The sequence below is a fragment of the Eucyclogobius newberryi genome, unplaced genomic scaffold (assembly GCF_026437365.1).
Source record: "Eucyclogobius newberryi isolate DKJ021-1_F unplaced genomic scaffold, fEucNew1.0.hap1 SCAF_8, whole genome shotgun sequence".
Lineage (NCBI taxonomy): Eukaryota > Metazoa > Chordata > Actinopteri > Gobiiformes > Gobiidae > Eucyclogobius > Eucyclogobius newberryi.
The window spans coordinates 1136127-1155819 of NW_027316500.1; the positions used below are offsets into that span (position 1 = coordinate 1136127).

Sequence of the window (19693 nt, forward strand, 5' to 3'; positions counted from 1 at the left end):
ATTTTCCCCTTCAGGCATGTGATTTTGTGGTCTTCCTCAGGGCTGTTCCTACATTTCCACACTCTTGGTCAGACAAATCCAGGTTAACTTCTCGTTCCCATTGGTTTAGAATATACTTAGCAGAACGTTGTCCAGATTACCAATGCATTGAGATCATTTAGAAATGATTCCCCTCGCAAGTTCTGATTGATTGGTTTCAACAAAGATTACTGTCAGAGGATTATAGTGGTCATTTCTTTGTTTCATTTCTTGCTTATAATAAGTCCTATAAAAGTCCTGTCTCTCCAAGTCAAAGGATTCCTTCAACACATCAATGCTTTTCATTTGATTTTCTTTTGCAATGCGGTGAAACGTTTACGCCTTTTGTAATCCAGGCGTTGAATCATAAGCTTGGTCATAAGAAAACCAGCTGCAGATTTTAACAGCTTTGTTTAGTTTGTATGCTTTGGTTGGCTCCTTTCAGGGGGTAAGCACAGATTTTACCCAAAGATTCTTCTTGTTTCTGCACTTTTTCAAAAGAGTAGTGCTGCTCTCGGGGCACTCAAGGTTCCACCGAGATTTAAACTCGGATCGCTGGATTCAGAGTCCAGAGTGCTAACCATTACACCATGGAACCGCAGACTCCTCCTTGGAAGGATAACGGTCATCCAAAGCTACAAGTCTTTACGTCAATCATCCCTTGCCAAAAAAATGAGAAACAAGGAGTGAAAACAGAGCAAATAATCTTGATGTGCAGCAATACTTTTCCCTCTCTTAATGCAAAGTGTAGCAGCAGTAAACTTGAGGGAGAAAGGTATGGGTTTGAGGGCTCTTCTTGTGGGCTTTTCTGTCCTTGTAAATATTTTTCATAGACAAAAGAGTAGGCATTTCCTGTTTACTAAACAGGCCCTTTGACCAAGGAAGCCGCAGCGCCATAACGATTTCCTGGTTTCCTTACATAATTACATACAGTGGTTACTTCTGGCATTGTATTTCTTGCTTGCTCTGGCAAGGTGAGCAGTCGTCCCTGGGTGGGCTCGAACCACCAACCTTTCGGTTAACAGCCGAACGCGCTAGCCGATTGCGCCACAGAGACGAGAATCTAGGCATATCCATAAAAGACTTGTGCATCTAATTGCAATAAGAAATGAAGAAAAACTCTGGATTCAGAGCGCTAACGGCTATACCGTTGAACCACACCTTTCTACAGGATGTCCTGTTTTGAAAATAAGTATGACATTTGATCATTGGGCTATATCAAAGAGAGCAGCATTGAAGTAGGCAAACTTCTGCTTCATGGTTTCATTGTGTGGTGGTCATCACATCTGCCCTACACGCAGAAGGTCTTGGGTACAACATTCAGCAAAACCAAACATGTTACCAAACATGTTCATGCTAACAATGTTGCAACGAAAGCATGCTGTTTATGTTTTATAGATCCTTTCCAGGCCATTTATGTCCTGATCTCGCAAAATATCCAATAGACCCAGCATTCCTATTCATTGTATTTTTGAGCAAAGACTAACATTCAGGTACACATGCCGAAACCCGGGATTGAACCAGGAATAACGTAGCGAGAAAATGAACTAGTTCTGTGTGTCCTTTTTTCTTTTCTTTTGATTAAACATAAAACAATACAGGACACGACCAGGGAGCAAAAATCGTAATTAAAATAACTTAATAGTTACATAAAACATAACATAACATAAAATAAAATAAAAACAAAATCACATTTAAATGCAAATAAGGGTCCTACTTGGTCCAAGTCAATCAAATTAGTGCTTATCCAAATTAAGCCTGAATGTTACTGTTTTCCATTCATCCAATGTCTAATGTCTGTTACTACGTCAGTCAAGTCTTTGATCTTTGGCGTGGTTGGTGTCGAGCATTTCTTTGTGATGGCCTTTTTCTCTACAGCCAAAAGTATGTTCCAAGGGTATCCATTTATTGTGTCCATGGCAGGAGTGTTGAGGCCCAAGTACATAGTTTTAAATTTGAGTGGGATGGAAAAGTCAAAAACAGTATGCAGTGCCCTGTGAATTTCAGTCCATTATTTTTGAGCAACAGCACAGCCCCAAAACACCTGATAGTGGTTTGCCTGCTGGGTTCTCCAGCAGTTAGCATTTCCTTGTGAATAATGGGCACTTTGACATGGTGTGGTGAAAAAAACATATTTTCCCCTTCAGGCATGTGATTTTGTGGTCTTCCTCAGGGCTGTTCCTACATTTCCACACTCTTGGTCAGACAAATCCAGGTTAACTTCTCGTTCCCATTGGTTTAGAATATACTTAGCAGAACGTTGTCCAGATTACCAATGCATTGAGATCATTTAGAAATGATTCCCCTCGCAAGTTCTGATTGATTGGTTTCAACAAAGATTACTGTCAGAGGATTATAGTGGTCATTTCTTTGTTTCATTTCTTGCTTATAATAAGTCCTATAAAAGTCCTGTCTCTCCAAGTCAAAGGATTCCTTCAACACATCAATGCTTTTCATTTGATTTTCTTTTGCAATGCGGTGAAACGTTTACGCCTTTTGTAATCCAGGCGTTGAATCATAAGCTTGGTCATAAGAAAACCAGCTGCAGATTTTAACAGCTTTGTTTAGTTTGTATGCTTTGGTTGGCTCCTTTCAGGGGGTAAGCACAGATTTTACCCAAAGATTCTTCTTGTTTCTGCACTTTTTCAAAAGAGTAGTGCTGCTCTCGGGGCACTCAAGGTTCCACCGAGATTTAAACTCGGATCGCTGGATTCAGAGTCCAGAGTGCTAACCATTACACCATGGAACCGCAGACTCCTCCTTGGAGTCTTACATCAATCGTCCCTTGCCAAAAAAATGAGAAACAAGGAGTTAAAACAGTGCAAATAATCTTGATGTGCAGCAATACTTTTCCCTCTCTTAATGCAAAGTGTAGCAGCAGTAAACTTGAGGGAGAAAGGTATGGGTTTGAGGGCTCTTCTTGTGGGCTTTTCTGTCCTTGTAAATATTTTTCATACACAAAAGAGTAGGCATTTCCTGTTTACTAAACAGGCCCTTTGACCAAGGAAGCCGCAGCGCCATAACGATTTCCTGGTTTCCTTACATAATTACATACAGTGGTTACTTCTGGCATTGTATTTCTTGCTTGCTCTGGCAAGGTGAGCAGTCGTCCCTGGGTGGGCTCGAACCACCAACCTTTCGGTTAACAGCCGAACGCGCTAGCCGATTGCGCCACAGAGACAAGAATCTAGGCATATCCATAAAAGACTTGTGCATCTAATTGCAATAAGAAATGAAGAAAAACTCTGGATTCAGAGCGCTAACGGCTATACCGTTGAACCACACCTTTCTACAGGATGTCCTGTTTTGAAAATAAGTATGACATTTGATCATTGGGCTATATCAAAGAGAGCAGCATTGAAGTAGGCAAACTTCTGCTTCATGGTTTCATTGTGTGGTGGTCATCACATCTGCCCTACACGCAGAAGGTCTTGGGTACAACATTCAGCGAAACCAAACATGTTACCAAACATGTTCATGCTAACAATGTTCCAACGAAAGCATGCTGTTTATGTTTTATAGATCCTTTCCAGGCCATTTATGTCCTGATCTCGCAAAATATCCAATAGACCCAGCATTCCTATTCATTGTATTTTTGAGCAAAGACTAACATTCAGGTACACATGCCGAAACCCGGGATTGAACCAGGAATAACGTAGCGAGAAAATGAACTAGTTCTGTGTGTCCTTTTTTCTTTTCTTTTGATTAAACATAAAACAATACAGGACACGACCAGGGAGCAAAAATCGTAATTAAAAGAACTTAATAGTTACATAAAACATAACATAAAATAAAAACAAAATCACATTAAAATGAAAATAAGGGTCCTACTTGGTCCAAGTCAATCAAATTAGTGCTTATCCAAATTAAGCCTGAATGTTACTGTTTTCCATTCATCCAATGTCTAATGTCTGTTACTACGTCAGTCAAGTCTTTGATCTTTGGCGTGGTTGGTGTCGAGCATTTCTTTGTGATGGCCTTTTTCTCTACAGCCAAAAGTATGTTCCAAGGGTATCCATTTATTGTGTCCATGGCAGGAGTGTTGAGGCCCAAGTACATAGTTTTAAATTTGAGTGGGATGGAAAAGTCAAAAACAGTCTGCAGTGCCCTGTGAATTTCAGTCCATTATTTTTGAGCAACAGCACAGCCCCAAAACACCTGATAGTGGTTTGCCTGCTGGGTTCTCCAGCAGTTAGCATTTCCTTGTGAATAATGGGCACTTTGACATGGTGTGGTGAAAAAAAAACATATTTTTCCCCTTCAGGCATGTGATTATGTGGTCTTCCTCAGGGCTGTTCCTACATTTCCACACTCTTGGTCAGACAAAACCAGGTTAACTTCTCGTTCCCATTGGTTTAGAATATACTTAGCAGAACGTTGTCCAGATTACCAATGCATTGAGATCATTTAGAAATGATTCCCCTCGCAAGTTCTGATTGATTGGTTTCAACAAAGATTACTGTCAGAGGATTATAGTGGTCGTTTCTTTGTTTCATTTCTTGCTTATAATAAGTCCTATAAAAGTCCTGTCTCTCCAAGTCAAAGGATTCCTTCAACACATCAATGCTTTTCATTTGATTTTCTTTTGCGATGCGGTGAAACGTTTACGCCTTTTGTAATCCAGGCGTTGAATCATAAGCTTGGTCATAAGAAAACCAGCTCCAGATTTTAACAGCTTTGTTTAGTTTGTATGCTTTGGTTGGCTCCTTTCAGGGGGTAAGCACAGATTTTACCCAAAGATTCTTCTTGTTTCTGCACTTTTTCAAAAGAGTAGCGCTGCTCTCGGGGTACTCAAGGTTCCACCGAGATTTGAAATAGGATCGCTGGATTCAGAGTCCAGAGTGCTAACCATTACACCATGGAACCGCAGACTCCTCCTTGGAAGGATAACGGTCATCCAAAGCTACAAGTCTTACATCAATCGTCCCTTGCCAAAAAAATGAGAAACAAGGAGTGAAAACAGTGCAAATAATCTTGAAGTGCAGCAATACTTTTCCCTCTCTTAATGCAAAGTGTAGCAGCAGTAAACTTGAGGGAGAAAGGTATGGGTTTGAGGGCTCTTCTTGTGGGCTTTTCTGTCCTTGTAAATATTTTTCATAGACAAAAAGTAGGCATTTCCTGTTTAATAAACAGGCCCTTTGACCAAGGAAGCCGCAGCGCCATAACGATTTCCTGGTTTCCTTACATGATTACATACAGTGGTTACTTCTGGGATTGTATTTCTTGCTTGCTCTGGCAAGGTGAGCAGTCGTCCCTGGATGGGCTCGAACCACCAACCTTTCGGTGAACAACCGAACGCGCTAGCCGATTGCGCCACAGAGACGAGAATCTAGGCATATCCATAAAAGACTTGTGCATCTAATTGCAATAAGAAATGAAGAAAAACTCTGGATTCAGAGCGCTAACGGCTATACCGTTGAACCACACCTTTCTACAGGATGTCCTGTTTTGAAAATAAGTATGACATTTGATCATTGGGCTATATCAAAGAGAGCAGCATTGAAGTAGGCAAACTTCTGCTTCATGGTTTCATTGTGTGGTGGTCATCACATCTGCCCTACACGCAGAAGGTCTTGGGTACAACATTCAGCGAAACCAAACATGTTACCAAACATGTTCATGCTAACAATGTTCCAACGAAAGCATGCTGTTTATGTTTTATAGATCCTTTCCAGGCCATTTATGTCCTGATCTCGCAAAATATCCAATAGACCCAGCATTCCTATTCATTGTATTTTTGAGCAAAGACTAACATTCAGGTACGCATGCCGAAACCCGGGATTGAACCAGGAATAACGTAGCAAGAAAATGAACTTGTTCTGTGTGTCCTTTTTTCTTTTCTTTTGATTAAACATAAAACAATACAGGACACGACCAGGGAGCAAAAATTGTAATTAAAAGAACTTAATAGTTACATAAAACATAACATAACATAAAATAAAAACAAAATCACCTTTAAATGAAAATAGGGGTCCTACTTGGTCCAAAGTCGATCAAATTAGTGCTTATCCAAATTAAGCCTGAATGTCACTGTTTTCCATTCATCCAATGTCTAATGTCTGTTACTATGTCAGTCAAGTCTTTGATCGTTGGCGTGGTTGGTGTCGAGCATTTCTTTGTGATGGCCTTTTTCTCTACAGCCAAAAGTATGTTCCAAGGGTATCCATTTATTGTGTCCATGGCAGGAGTGTTGAGGCCCAAGTACATAGTTTTAAATTTGAGTGGGATGGCAAAGTCAAAAACAGTGAGCAATGCCCTGTGAATTTCAGTCCATTATTTTTGAGCAACAGCACAGCCCCAAAACACCTGATAGTGGTTTGCCTGCTGGGTTCTCCAGCAGTTAGCATTTCCTTGTGAATAATGGGCACTTTGACATGGTGTGGTGAAAAAAAACATATTTTTCCGCTTCAGGCATGTGATTATGTGGTCTTCCTCAGGGCTGTTCCTACATTTCCACACTCTTGGTCAGACAAAACCAGGTTAACTTCTCGTTCCCATTGGTTTAGAATATACTTAGCAGAACATTGTCCAGATTACCAATGCATTGAGATCATTTAGAAATGATTCCCCTCGCAAGTTCTGATTGATTGGTTTCAACAAAGATTACTGTCAGAGGATTATAGTGGTCGTTTCTTTGTTTCATTTCTTGCTTATAATAAGTCCTATAAAAGTCCTGTCTCTCCAAGTCAAAGGATTCCTTCAACACATCAATGCTTTTCATTTGATTTTCTTTTGCAATGCGGTGAAACGTTTACGCCTTTTGTAATCCAGGCGTTGAATCATAAGCTTGGTCATAAGAAAACCAGCTCCAGATTTTAACAGCTTTGTTTAGTTTGTATGCTTTGGTTGGCTCCTTTCAAGGGGTAAGCACAGATTTTACCCAAAGATTCTTCTTGTTTCTGCACTTTTTCAAAAGAGTAGCGCTGCTCTCGGGGTACTCAAGGTTCCACCGAGATTTGAAATAGGATCGCTGGATTCAGAGTCCAGAGTGCTAACCATTACACCATGGAACCGCAGACTCCTCCTTGGAAGGATAACGGTCATCCAAAGCTACAAGTCTTACATCAATCATCCCTTGCCAAAAAAATGAGAAACAAGGAGTGAAAACAGTGCAAATAATCTTGATGTGCAGCAATACTTTTCCCTCTCTTAATGCAAAGTGTAGCAGCAGTAAACTTGAGGGAGAAAGGTATGGGTTTGAGGGCTCTTCTTGTGGGCTTTTCTGTCCTTGTAAATATTTTTCATAGACAAAAAGTAGGCATTTCCTGTTTAATAAACAGGCCCTTTGACCAAGGAAGCCGCAGCGCCATAACGATTTCCTGGTTTCCTTACATAATTACATACAGTGGTTACTTCTGGGATTGTATTTCTTGCTTGCTCTGACAAGGTGAGCAGTCGTCCCTGGGTGGGCTCTAACCACCAACCTTTCGGTTAACAGCCGAACGCGCTAGCCGATTGCGCCACAGAGACGAGAATCTAGGCATATCCATAAAAGACTTGTGCATCTAATTGCAATAAGAAATGAAGAAAAACTCTGGATTCAGAGCGCTAACGGCTATACCGTTGAACCACACCTTTCTACAGGATGTCCTGTTTTGAAAATAAGTATGACATTTGATCATTGGGATATATCAAAGAGAGCAGCATTGAAGTAGGCAAACTTCTGCTTCATGGTTTCATTGTGTGGTGGTCATCACATCTGCCCTACACGCAGAAGGTCTTTGGTACAACATTCAGCGAAACCAAACATGTTACCAAACATGTTCATGCTAACAATGTTCCAACGAAAGCATGCTGTTTATGTTTTATAGATCCTTTCCAGGCCATTTATGTCCTGATCTCGCAAAATATCCAATAGACCCAGCATTCCTATTCATTGTATTTTTGAGCAAAGACTAACATTCAGGTACACCTGCCGAAACCCAGGATTGAACCAGGAATAACGTAGCGAGAAAATGAACTAGTTCTGTGTGTCCTTTTTTCTTTTCTTTTGATTAAACATAAAACAATACAGGACACGACCAGGGAGCAAAAATCGTAATTAAAATAACTTAATAGTTACATAAAACATAACATAACATAAAATAAAATAAAAACAAAATCACATTTAAATGAAAATAAGGGTCCTACTTGGTCCAAGTCAATCAAATTAGTGCTTATCCAAATTAAGCCTGAATGTTACTGTTTTCCATTCATCCAATGTCTAATGTCTGTTACTACGTCAGTCAAGTCTTTGATCTTTGGCGTGGTTGGTGTCGAGCATTTCTTTGTGATGGCCTTTTTCTCTACAGCCAATAGTATGTTCCAAGGGTATCCATTTATTGTGTCCATGGCAGGAGTGTTGAGGCCCAAGTACATAGTTTTAAATTTGAGTGGGATGGAAAAGTCAAAAACAGTCTGCAGTGCCCTGTGAATTTCAGTCCATTATTTTTGAGCAACAGCACAGCCCCAAAACACCTGATAGTGGTTTGCCTGCTGGGTTCTCCAGCAGTTAGCATTTCCTTGTGAATAATGGGCACTTTGACATGGTGTGGTGAAAAAAACATATTTTTCCCCTTCAGGCATGTGATTTTGTGGTCTTCCTCAGGGCTGTTCCTACATTTCCACACTCTTGGTCAGACAAATCCAGGTTAACTTCTCGTTCCCATTGGTTTAGAATATACTTAGCAGAACGTTGTCCAGATTACCAATGCATTGAGATCATTTAGAAATGATTCCCCTCGCAAGTTCTGATTGATTGGTTTCAACAAAGATTACTGTCAGAGGATTATAGTGGTCATTTCTTTGTTTCATTTCTTGCTTATAATAAGTCCTATAAAAGTCCTGTCTCTCCAAGTCAAAGGATTCCTTCAACACATCAATGCTTTTCATTTGATTTTCTTTTGCAATGCGGTGAAACGTTTACGCCTTTTGTAATCCAGGCGTTGAATCATAAGCTTGGTCATAAGAAAACCAGCTCCAGATTTTAACAGCTTTGTTTAGTTTGTATGCTTTGGTTAGCTCCTTTCAGGGGGTAAGCACAGAATTTACCCAAAGATTCTTCTTGTTTCTGCACTTTTTCAAAAGAGTAGCGCTGCTCTCGGGGCACTCAAGGTTCCACCGAGATTTAAACTCGGATCGCTGGATTCAGAGTACAGAGTGCTAACCATTACACCATGGAACCGCAGACTCCTCCTTGGAGTCTTTACGTCAATCATCCCTTGCCAAAAAAATGAGAAACAAGGAGTTAAAACAGTGCAAATAATCTTGATGTGCAGCAATACTTTTCCCTCTCTTAATGCAAAGTGTAGCAGCAGTAAACTTGAGGGAGAAAGGTATGGGTTTGAGGGCTCTTCTTGTGGGCTTTTCTGTCCTTGTAAATATTTTTCATACACAAAAGAGTAGGCATTTCCTGTTTACTAAACAGGCCCTTTGACCAAGGAAGCCGCAGCGCCATAACGATTTCCTGGTTTCCTTACATAATTACATACAGTGGTTACTTCTGGCATTGTATTTCTTGCTTGCTCTGGCAAGGTGAGCAGTCGTCCCTGGGTGGGCTCGAACCACCAACCTTTCGGTTAACAGCCGAACGCGCTAGCCGATTGCGCCACAGAGACAAGAATCTAGGCATATCCATAAAAGACTTGTGCATCTAATTGCAATAAGAAATGAAGAAAAACTCTGGATTCAGAGCGCTAACGGCTATACCGTTGAACCACACCTTTCTACAGGATGTCCTGTTTTGAAAATAAGTATGACATTTGATCATTGGGCTATATCAAAGAGAGCAGCATTGAAGTAGGCAAACTTCTGCTTCATGGTTTCATTGTGTGGTGGTCATCACATCTGCCCTACACGCAGAAGGTCTTGGGTACAACATTCAGCGAAACCAAACATGTTACCAAACATGTTCATGCTAACAATGTTCCAACGAAAGCATGCTGTTTATGTTTTATAGATCCTTTCCAGGCCATTTATGTCCTGATCTCGCAAAATATCCAATAGACCCAGCATTCCTATTCATTGTATTTTTGAGCAAAGACTAACATTCAGGTACGCATGCCGAAACCCGGGATTGAACCAGGAATAACGTAGCAAGAAAATGAACTTGTTCTGTGTGTCCTTTTTTCTTTTCTTTTGATTAAACATAAAACAATACAGGACACGACCAGGGAGCAAAAATTGTAATTAAAAGAACTTAATAGTTACATAAAACATAACATAACATAAAATAAAAACAAAATCACCTTTAAATGAAAATAGGGGTCCTACTTGGTCCAAAGTCGATCAAATTAGTGCTTATCCAAATTAAGCCTGAATGTCACTGTTTTCCATTCATCCAATGTCTAATGTCTGTTACTATGTCAGTCAAGTCTTTGATCTTTGGTGTGGTTGGTGTCGAGCATTTCTTTGTGATGGCCTTTTTCTCTACAGCCAAAAGTATGTTCCAAGGGTATCCATTTATTGTGTCCATGGCAGGAGTGTTGAGGCCCAAGTACATAGTTTTAAATTTGAGTGGGATGGCAAAGTCAAAAACAGTGTGCAATGCCGTGTGAATTTCAGTCCATTATTTTTGAGCAACAGCACAGCCCCAAAACACCTGATAGTGGTTTGCCTGCTGGGTTCTCCAGCAGTTAGCATTTCCTTGTGAATAATGGGCACTTTGACATGGTGTGGTGAAAAAAAACATATTTTTCCGCTTCAGGCATGTGATTATGTGGTCTTCCTCAGGGCTGTTCCTACATTTCCACACTCTTGGTCAGACAAAACCAGGTTAACTTCTCGTTCCCATTGGTTTAGAATATACTTAGCAGAACGTTGTCCAGATTACCAATGCATTGAGATCATTTAGAAATGATTCCCCTCGCAAGTTCTGATTTATTGGTTTCAACAAAGATTACTGTCAGAGGATTATAGTGGTCGTTTCTTTGTTTCATTTCTTGCTTATAATAAGTCCTATAAAAGTCCTGTCTCTCCAAGTCAAAGGATTCCTTCAACACATCAATGCTTTTCATTTGATTTTCTTTTGCAATGCGGTGAAACGTTTACGCCTTTTGTAATCCAGGCGTTGAATCATAAGCTTGGTCATAAGAAAACCAGCTCCAGATTTTAACAGCTTTGTTTAGTTTGTATGCTTTGGTTGGCTCCTTTCAGGGGGTAATCACAGATTTTACCCAAAGATTCTTCTTGTTTCTGCACTTTTTCAAAAGAGTAGCGCTGCTCTCGGGGCACTCAAGGTTCCACCGAGATTTGAACTCGGATTGCTGGATTCAGAGTCCAGAGTGCTAACCATTACACCATGGAACCGCAAAATCCTCCTTGGAAGGATAACGGTCATCCAAAGCTACAAGTCTTTACGTCAATCATCCCTTGCCAAAAAAATGAGAAACAAGGAGTGAAAACAGTGCAATTAATCTTGATGTGCAGCAATACTTTTCCCTCTCTTAATGCAAAGTGTAGCAGCAGTAAACTTGAGGGAGAAAGGTATGGGTTTGAGGGCTCTTCTTGTGGGCTTTTCTGTCCTTGTAAATATTGTTCATAGACAAAAGAGTAGGCATTTCCTGTTTACTAAAAAGGCCCTTTGACCAAGGAAGCTGCAGCGCCATAACGATTTCCTGGTTTCCTTACATAATTACATACAGTGGTTACTTCTGGGATTGTATTTCTTGCTTGCTCTGGCAAGGTGAGCAGTCGTCCCTGGGTGGGCTCGAACCACCAACCTTTCGGTTTACAGCCGAACGCTCTAGCCGATTGCGCCACAGAGACGAGAATCTAGGCATATCCATAAAAGACTTGTGCATCTAATTGCAATAAGAAATGAAGAAAAACTCTGGATTCAGAGCGCTAACGGCTATACCGTTGAACCACACCTTTCTACAGGATGTCCTGTTTTGAAAATAAGTATGACATTTGATCATTGGGCTATATCAAAGAGAGCAGCATTGAAGTAGGCAAACTTCTGCTTCATGGTTTCATTGTGTGGTGGTCATCACATCTGCCCTACACGCAGAAGGTCTTGGGTACAACATTCAGCAAAACCAAACATGTTACCAAACATGTTCATGCTAACAATGTTCCAACGAAAGCATGCTGTTTATGTTTTATAGATCCTTTCCAGGCCATTTATGTCCTGATCTCGCAAAATATCCAATAGACCCAGCATTCCTATTCATTGTATTTTTGAGCAAAGACTAACATTCAGGTACGCATGCCGAAACCCGGGATTGAACCAGGAATAACGTAGCAAGAAAATGAACTTGTTCTGTGTGTCCTTTTTTCTTTTCTTTTGATTAAACATAAAACAATACAGGACACGACCAGGGAGCAAAAATTGTAATTAAAAGAACTTAATAGTTACATAAAACATAACATAACATAAAATAAAAACAAAATCACCTTTAAATGAAAATAGGGGTCCTACTTGGTCCAAAGTCGATCAAATTAGTGCTTATCCAAATTAAGCCTGAATGTCACTGTTTTCCATTCATCCAATGTCTAATGTCTGTTACTATGTCAGTCAAGTCTTTGATCTTTGGTGTGGTTGGTGTCGAGCATTTCTTTGTGATGGCCTTTTTCTCTACAGCCAAAAGTATGTTCCAAGGGTATCCATTTATTGTGTCCATGGCAGGAGTGTTGAGGCCCAAGTACATAGTTTTAAATTTGAGTGGGATGGCAAAGTCAAAAACAGTGTGCAATGCCGTGTGAATTTCAGTCCATTATTTTTGAGCAACAGCACAGCCCCAAAACACCTGATAGTGGTTTGCCTGCTGGGTTCTCCAGCAGTTAGCATTTCCTTGTGAATAATGGGCACTTTGACATGGTGTGGTGAAAAAAAACATATTTTTCCGCTTCAGGCATGTGATTATGTGGTCTTCCTCAGGGCTGTTCCTACATTTCCACACTCTTGGTCAGACAAAACCAGGTTAACTTCTCGTTCCCATTGGTTTAGAATATACTTAGCAGAACGTTGTCCAGATTACCAATGCATTGAGATCATTTAGAAATGATTCCCCTCGCAAGTTCTGATTGATTGGTTTCAACAAAGATTACTGTCAGAGGATTATAGTGGTCGTTTCTTTGTTTCATTTCTTGCTTATAATAAGTCCTATAAAAGTCCTGTCTCTCCAAGTCAAAGGATTCCTTCAACACATCAATGCTTTTCATTTGATTTTCTTTTGCAATGCGGTGAAACGTTTACGCCTTTTGTAATCCAGGCGTTGAATCATAAGCTTGGTCATAAGAAAACCAGCTCCAGATTTTAACAGCTTTGTTTAGTTTGTATGCTTTGGTTGGCTCCTTTCAGGGGGTAATCACAGATTTTACCCAAAGATTCTTCTTGTTTCTGCACTTTTTCAAAAGAGTAGCGCTGCTCTCGGGGCACTCAAGGTTCCACCGGGATTTGAACTCGGATTGCTGGATTCAGAGTCCAGAGTGCTAACCATTACACCATGGAACCGCAAAATCCTCCTTGGAAGGATAACGGTCATCCAAAGCTACAAGTCTTTACGTCAATCATCCCTTGCCAAAAAAATGAGAAACAAGGAGTGAAAACAGTGCAATTAATCTTGATGTGCAGCAATACTTTTCCCTCTATTAATGCAAAGTGTAGCAGCAGTAAACTTGAGGGAGAAAGGTATGGGTTTGAGGGCTCTTCTTGTGGGCTTTTCTGTCCTTGTAAATATTGTTCATAGACAAAAGAGTAGGCATTTCCTGTTTACTAAAAAGGCCCTTTGACCAAGGAAGCTGCAGCGCCATAACGATTTCCTGGTTTCCTTACATAATTACATACAGTGGTTACTTCTGCGATTGTATTTCTTGCTTGCTCTGGCAAGGTGAGCAGTCGTCCCTGGGTGGGCTCGAACCACCAACCTTTCGGTTTACAGCCGAACGCGCTAGCCGATTGCGCCACAGAGACGAGAATCTAGGCATATCCATAAAAGACTTGTGCATCTAATTGCAATAAGAAATGAAGAAAAACTCTGGATTCAGAGCGCTAACGGCTATACCGTTGAACCACACCTTTCTACAGGATGTCCTGTTTTGAAAATAAGTATGACATTTGATCATTGGGCTATATCAAAGAGAGCAGCATTGAAGTAGGCAAACTTCTGCTTCATGGTTTCATTGTGTGGTGGTCATCACATGTGCCCTACACGCAGAAGTTCTTGGGTACAACATTCAGCGAAACCAAACATGTTACCAAACATGTTCATGCTAACAATGTTCCAACGAAAGCATGCTGTTTATGTTTTATAGATCCTTTCCAGGCCATTTATGTCCTGATCTCGCAAAATATCCAATAGACCCAGCATTCCTATTCATTGTATTTTTGAGCAAAGACTAACATTCAGGTACGCATGCCGAAACCCGGGATTGAACCAGGAATAACGTAGCAAGAAAATGAACTTGTTCTGTGTGTCCTTTTTTCTTTTCTTTTGATTAAACATAAAACAATACAGGACACGACCAGGGAGCAAAAATTGTAATTAAAAGAACTTAATAGTTACATAAAACATAACATAACATAAAATAAAAACAAAATCACCTTTAAATGAAAATAGGGGTCCTACTTGGTCCAAAGTCGATCAAATTAGTGCTTATCCAAATTAAGCCTGAATGTCACTGTTTTCCATTCATCCAATGTCTAATGTCTGTTACTATGTCAGTCAAGTCTTTGATCTTTGGTGTGGTTGGTGTCGAGCATTTCTTTGTGATGGCCTTTTTCTCTACAGCCAAAAGTATGTTCCAAGGGTATCCATTTATTGTGTCCATGGCAGGAGTGTTGAGGCCCAAGTACATAGTTTTAAATTTGAGTGGGATGGCAAAGTCAAAAACAGTGTGCAATGCCCTGTGAATTTCAGTCCATTATTTTTGAGCAACAGCACAGCCCCAAAACACCTGATAGTGGTTTGCCTGCTGGGTTCTCCAGCAGTTAGCATTTCCTTGTGAATAATGGGCACTTTGACATGGTGTGGTGAAAAAAAACATATTTTTCCGCTTCAGGCATGTGATTATGTGGTCTTCCTCAGGGCTGTTCCTACATTTCCACACTCTTGGTCAGACAAAACCAGGTTAACTTCTCGTTCCCATTGGTTTAGAATATACTTAGCAGAACGTTGTCCAGATTACCAATGCATTGAGATCATTTAGAAATGATTCCCCTCGCAAGTTCTGATTGATTGGTTTCAACAAAGATTACTGTCAGAGGATTATAGTGGTCGTTTCTTTGTTTCATTTCTTGCTTATAATAAGTCCTATAAAAGTCCTGTCTCTCCAAGTCAAAGGATTCCTTCAACACATCAATGCTTTTCATTTGATTTTCTTTTGCAATGCGGTGAAACGTTTACGCCTTTTGTAATCCAGGCGTTGAATCATAAGCTTGGTCATAAGAAAACCAGCTCCAGATTTTAACAGCTTTGTTTAGTTTGTATGCTTTGGTTGGCTCCTTTCAGGGGGTAAGCACAGATTTTACCCAAAGATTCTTCTTGTTTCTGCACTTTTTCAAAAGAGTAGCACTGCTCTCGGGGTACTCAAGGTTCCACCGAGATATGAACTCAGATCGCTGGATTCAGAGTCCAGAGTGCTAACCATTACACCATGGAACCGCAGACTTCTCCTTGGAAGGATAACGGTCATCAAAAGCTACAAGTCTTACATCAATCATCCCTTGCCAAAAAAATGAGAAACAAGGAGTGAAAACAGTGCAAATAATCTTGATGTGCAGCAATACTTTTCCCTCTCTTAATGCAAAGTGTAGCAGCAGTAAACTTGAGGGAGAAAGGTATGGGTTTGAGGGCTCTTCTTGTGGGCTTTTCTGTCCTTGTAAATATTTTTCATAGACAAAAAGTAGGCATTTCCTGTTTAATAAACAGGCCCTTTGACCAAGGAAGCCGCAGCGCCATAACGATTTCCTGGTTTCCTTACATAATTACATACAGTGGTTACTTCTGGGATTGTATTTCTTGCTTGCTCTGGCAAGGTGAGCAGTCGTCCCTGGATGGGCTCGAACCACCAACCTTTCGGTTAACAGCCGAACGCGCTAGCCGATTGCGCCACAGAGACGAGAATCTAGGCATATCCATAAAAGACTTGTGCATCTAATTGCAATAAGAAATGAAGAAAAACTCTGGATTCAGAGCGCTAACGGCTATACCGTTGAACCACACCTTTCTACAGGATGTCCTGTTTTGAAAATAAGTATGACATTTGATCATTGGGCTATATCAAAGAGAGCAGCATTGAAGTAGGCAAACTTCTGCTTCATGGTTTCATTGTGTGGTGGTCATCACATCTGCCCTACACGCAGAAGGTCTTGGGTACAACATTCAGCGAAACCAAACATGTTACCAAACATGTTCATGCTAACAATGTTCCAACGAAAGCATGCTGTTTATGTTTTATAGATCCTTTCCAGGCCATTTATGTCCTGATCTCGCAAAATATCCAATAGACCCAGCATTCCTATTCATTGTATTTTTGAGCAAAGACTAACATTCAGGTACGCATGCCGAAACCCGGGATTGAACCAGGAATAACGTAGCAAGAAAATGAACTTGTTCTGTGTGTCCTTTTTTCTTTTCTTTTGATTAAACATAAAACAATACAGGACACGACCAGGGAGCAAAAATTGTAATTAAAAGAACTTAATAGTTACATAAAACATAACATAACATAAAATAAAAACAAAATCACCTTTAAATGAAAATAGGGGTCCTACTTGGTCCAAAGTCGATCAAATTAGTGCTTATCCAAATTAAGCCTGAATGTCACTGTTTTCCATTCATCCAATGTCTAATGTCTGTTACTATGTCAGTCAAGTCTTTGATCTTTGGTGTGGTTGGTGTCGAGCATTTCTTTGTGATGGCCTTTTTCTCTACAGCCAAAAGTATGTTCCAAGGGTATCCATTTATTGTGTCCATGGCAGGAGTGTTGAGGCCCAAGTACATAGTTTTAAATTTGAGTGGGATGGCAAAGTCAAAAACAGTGTGCAATGCCCTGTGAATTTCAGTCCATTATTTTTGAGCAACAGCACAGCCCCAAAACACCTGATAGTGGTTTGCCTGCTGGGTTCTCCAGCAGTTAGCATTTCCTTGTGAATAATGGGCACTTTGACATGGTGTGGTGAAAAAAAACATATTTTTCCGCTTCAGGCATGTGATTATGTGGTCTTCCTCAGGGCTGTTCCTACATTTCCACACTCTTGGTCAGACAAAACCAGGTTAACTTCTCGTTCCCATTGGTTTAGAATATACTTAGCAGAACGTTGTCCAGATTACCAATGCATTGAGATCATTTAGAAATGATTCCCCTCGCAAGTTCTGATTGATTGGTTTCAACAAAGATTACTGTCAGAGGATTATAGTGGTCGTTTCTTTGTTTCATTTCTTGCTTATAATAAGTCCTATAAAAGTCCTGTCTCTCCAAGTCAAAGGATTCCTTCAACACATCAATGCTTTTCATTTGATTTTCTTTTGCAATGCGGTGAAACGTTTACGCCTTTTGTAATCCAGGCGTTGAATCATAAGCTTGGTCATAAGAAAACCAGCTCCAGATTTTAACAGCTTTGTTTAGTTTGTATGCTTTGGTTGGCTCCTTTCAGGGGGTAATCACAGATTTTACCCAAAGATTCTTCTTGTTTCTGCACTTTTTCAAAAGAGTAGCGCTGCTCTCGGGGCACTCAAGGTTCCACCGAGATTTGAACTCGGATTGCTGGATTCAGAGTCCAGAGTGCTAACCATTACACCATGGAACCGCAAAATCCTCCTTGGAAGGATAACGGTCATCCAAAGCTACAAGTCTTTACGTCAATCATCCCTTGCCAAAAAAATGAGAAACAAGGAGTGAAAACAGTGCAATTAATCTTGATGTGCAGCAATACTTTTCCCTCTCTTAATGCAAAGTGTAGCAGCAGTAAACTTGAGGGAGAAAGGTATGGGTTTGAGGGCTCTTCTTGTGGGCTTTTCTGTCCTTGTAAATATTGTTCATAGACAAAAGAGTAGGCATTTCCTGTTTACTAAAAAGGCCCTTTGACCAAGGAAGCTGCAGCGCCATAACGATTTCCTGGTTTCCTTACATAATTACATACAGTGGTTACTTCTGGGATTGTATTTCTTGCTTGCTCTGGCAAGGTGAGCAGTCGTCCCTGGGTGGGCTCGAACCACCAACCTTTCGGTTTACAGCCGAACGCGCTAGCCGATTGCGCCACAGAGACGAGAATCTAGGCATATCCATAAAAGACTTGTGCATCTAATTGCAATAAGAAATGAAGAAAAACTCTGGATTCAGAGCGCTAACGGCTATACCGTTGAACCACACCTTTCTACAGGATGTCCTGTTTTGAAAATAAGTATGACATTTGATCATTGGGCTATATCAAAGAGAGCAGCATTGAAGTAGGCAAACTTCTGCTTCATGGTTTCATTGTGTGGTGGTCATCACATCTGCCCTACACGCAGAAGGTCTTGGGTACAACATTCAGCGAAACCAAACATGTTACCAAACATGTTCATGCTAACAATGTTCCAACGAAAGCATGCTGTTTATGTTTTATAGATCCTTTCCAGGCCATTTATGTCCTGATCTCGCAAAATATCCAATAGACCCAGGATTCCTATTCATTGTATTTTTGAGCAAAGACTAACATTCAGGTACGCATGCCGAAACCCGGGATTGAACCAGGAATAACGTAGCAAGAAAATGAACTTGTTCTGTGTGTCCTTTTTTCTTTTCTTTTGATTAAACATAAAACAATACAGGACACGACCAGGGAGCAAAAATTGTAATTAAAAGAACTTAATAGTTACATAAAACATAACATAACATAAAATAAAAACAAAATCACCTTTAAATGAAAATAGGGGTCCTACTTGGTCCAAAGTCGATCAAATTAGTGCTTATCCAAATTAAGCCTGAATGTCACTGTTTTCCATTCATCCAATGTCTAATGTCTGTTACTATGTCAGTCAAGTCTTTGATCTTTGGTGTGGTTGGTGTCGAGCATTTCTTTGTGATGGCCTTTTTCTCTACAGCCAAAAGTATGTTCCAAGGGTATCCATTTATTGTGTCCATGGCAGGAGTGTTGAGGCCCAAGTACATAGTTTTAAATTTGAGTGGGATGGCAAAGTCAAAAACAGTGTGCAATGCCCTGTGAATTTCAGTCCATTATTTTTGAGCAACAGCACAGCCCCAAAACACCTGATAGTGGTTTGCCTGCTGGGTTCTCCAGCAGTTAGCATTTCCTTGTGAATAATGGGCACTTTGACATGGTGTGGTGAAAAAAAACATATTTTTCCGCTTCAGGCATGTGATTATGTGGTCTTCCTCAGGGCTGTTCCTACATTTCCACACTCTTGGTCAGACAAAACCAGGTTAACTTCTCGTTCCCATTGGTTTAGAATATACTTAGCAGAACGTTGTCCAGATTACCAATGCATTGAGATCATTTAGAAATGATTCCCCTCGCAAGTTCTGATTGATTGGTTTCAACAAAGATTACTGTCAGAGGATTATAGTGGTCGTTTCTTTGTTTCATTTCTTGCTTATAATAAGTCCTATAAAAGTCCTGTCCCTCCAAGTCAAAGGATTCCTTCAACACATCAATGCTTTTCATTTGATTTTCTTTTGCAATGCGGTGAAACGTTTACGCCTTTTGTAATCCAGGCGTTGAATCATAAGCTTGGTCATAAGAAAACCAGCT

The 19693-nt window shown here is 40.3% G+C and overlaps 13 non-coding genes across 13 annotated transcripts; all 13 read right to left on the reverse strand.

The window, feature by feature from the left end:
• Positions 1-544: 544 nt before the first annotated feature.
• trnaq-cug (transfer RNA glutamine (anticodon CUG)) lies at positions 545-616 on the reverse strand. The gene has a single exon. It is a non-coding gene; the product is annotated as a tRNA-Gln (tRNA).
• A 385-nt stretch (positions 617-1001) lies between these two features.
• Positions 1002-1075, reverse strand: trnan-guu (transfer RNA asparagine (anticodon GUU)). The gene has a single exon. It is a non-coding gene; the product is annotated as a tRNA-Asn (tRNA).
• Positions 1076-2695: 1620 nt separating this feature from the next.
• On the reverse strand, positions 2696-2767 carry trnaq-cug (transfer RNA glutamine (anticodon CUG)). The gene has a single exon. It is a non-coding gene; the product is annotated as a tRNA-Gln (tRNA).
• A 358-nt stretch (positions 2768-3125) lies between these two features.
• On the reverse strand, positions 3126-3199 carry trnan-guu (transfer RNA asparagine (anticodon GUU)). Its single transcript has one exon. It is a non-coding gene; the product is annotated as a tRNA-Asn (tRNA).
• Positions 3200-9109: 5910 nt separating this feature from the next.
• trnaq-cug (transfer RNA glutamine (anticodon CUG)) lies at positions 9110-9181 on the reverse strand. Its single transcript has one exon. It is a non-coding gene; the product is annotated as a tRNA-Gln (tRNA).
• Positions 9182-9540: 359 nt separating this feature from the next.
• On the reverse strand, positions 9541-9614 carry trnan-guu (transfer RNA asparagine (anticodon GUU)). Its single transcript has one exon. It is a non-coding gene; the product is annotated as a tRNA-Asn (tRNA).
• Positions 9615-11232: 1618 nt separating this feature from the next.
• On the reverse strand, positions 11233-11304 carry trnaq-cug (transfer RNA glutamine (anticodon CUG)). Its single transcript has one exon. It is a non-coding gene; the product is annotated as a tRNA-Gln (tRNA).
• Positions 11305-11689: 385 nt separating this feature from the next.
• trnay-gua (transfer RNA tyrosine (anticodon GUA)) lies at positions 11690-11763 on the reverse strand. Its single transcript has one exon. It is a non-coding gene; the product is annotated as a tRNA-Tyr (tRNA).
• A 1618-nt stretch (positions 11764-13381) lies between these two features.
• On the reverse strand, positions 13382-13453 carry trnaq-cug (transfer RNA glutamine (anticodon CUG)). The gene has a single exon. It is a non-coding gene; the product is annotated as a tRNA-Gln (tRNA).
• Positions 13454-13838: 385 nt separating this feature from the next.
• On the reverse strand, positions 13839-13912 carry trnay-gua (transfer RNA tyrosine (anticodon GUA)). Its single transcript has one exon. It is a non-coding gene; the product is annotated as a tRNA-Tyr (tRNA).
• A 1618-nt stretch (positions 13913-15530) lies between these two features.
• On the reverse strand, positions 15531-15602 carry trnaq-cug (transfer RNA glutamine (anticodon CUG)). The gene has a single exon. It is a non-coding gene; the product is annotated as a tRNA-Gln (tRNA).
• Positions 15603-17677: 2075 nt separating this feature from the next.
• On the reverse strand, positions 17678-17749 carry trnaq-cug (transfer RNA glutamine (anticodon CUG)). The gene has a single exon. It is a non-coding gene; the product is annotated as a tRNA-Gln (tRNA).
• Positions 17750-18134: 385 nt separating this feature from the next.
• On the reverse strand, positions 18135-18208 carry trnay-gua (transfer RNA tyrosine (anticodon GUA)). The gene has a single exon. It is a non-coding gene; the product is annotated as a tRNA-Tyr (tRNA).
• Positions 18209-19693: the final 1485 nt, after the last annotated feature.